The sequence below is a fragment of the Gopherus evgoodei genome, unplaced genomic scaffold (genome assembly GCF_007399415.2).
Source record: "Gopherus evgoodei ecotype Sinaloan lineage unplaced genomic scaffold, rGopEvg1_v1.p scaffold_215_arrow_ctg1, whole genome shotgun sequence".
Lineage (NCBI taxonomy): Eukaryota > Metazoa > Chordata > Testudines > Testudinidae > Gopherus > Gopherus evgoodei.
This window is the reverse complement of record NW_022059878.1, coordinates 50,821-52,101: the sequence shown is the minus strand read 5'-3', so window position 1 is coordinate 52,101 and position 1,281 is coordinate 50,821.

Genomic DNA, 1,281 nt, shown 5'->3' with positions numbered 1-1,281 from the left:
CAGACTCCTGAACTCCAACTGGATGTGGCTCTTGTTCTTCTACACAGCACAGCCATGGAGAAGAGGGATCTGCAAATGTACATTCATATGATCCCTTTGTTTAATGGATGAAAACATAAACTCTACACTTAGAGGATTGGAACTGCTTTCAGCTGATGGTCAGCTTGGCTAGATTTTTATGCATTTGGACAGTGAAATGTTGAGTGTTTACATTCATTTCAAGCATCCCCGTATAGTGGAGCTCCTGAACATAATGGAGAATGGAAATGAAAATGTTTTCCCTTTTTTCAAAAATAAAAATAAGAAAATAAGAGGCTTATTAGAGGGCACTTGGATTTGAAGCAAGGACCCCTTGATCTTCAGTCAAACACTCTACCACTGAGCTTTACCCCAATGAGAGCAGATACTTTCCCCATTGTAGCTGAAGCACATCAGTGATTCCAATAGCAGGGGCAGGTTCTCTCTGGAGCACAGAGATATTTCGGGGAGCTGGTGGCTCCTTTCTTTCCTCAGTCTGGATTAAACTCAGTTTTTTTATTCCATGGTACATGTTTTATGGAATAACAACAGCAGCTTGAAGAAAGAGGAGAGTAACTATCTCATTCTCAGAGCTGCTGAAGGTGGCCACGTCCCCTCTGTCTGACCATTGCCATTGCAGGAGAGAAGGTTTCAATGGAATTGAATGCCCTGGCTCAAACTAGAGACACAGAAAGGTTTTGCTGTTCGTTGAACAGCAAAGGAAATTGTGTCGGTATGGGAAACTGAGGAGGGACATGAAATGCCCACAGGGTGGCGCAATGCCCTAATCCAGACCTGCACAACTCGTAAAGCGGCAAGGGCCACATTACTCTAAAGTAAACAACTGAGGGCCAAAACCCCCTTTGCCTGTGATGAGTGGCTCATACTGCAGTCTGCCCCAGTGAATGAGGGCTAGATGGAGACTGGGCAGTAGCTAAGACTGAGGTGAAGTGGGGATAGTGAGTGGAGGTTCCCCTGGGATGGGGAGACCCATAACTGTAGGGGTACTGCCAGGGGGTACTGCCAGGTTAAATGGGGCACCGGGGTCCTGGGAGGGACAGGGGGCCAGCTGCAGTGAGGCAGATCACCGGCCTGCGGTGGGCGCTCTGATGTCTGGAGAGCTAATTCCCAAGATGATCAGCAGGAGGTGCCTCCAGGTGAGTCTGCCCCTGCTTACATTGGGGAAGAATGAACATGGTTTTTGTAAAGGAAAATCATGCCTCACAAATCTACTATAATTCTTTGAGAGAGTCAACAAGCATG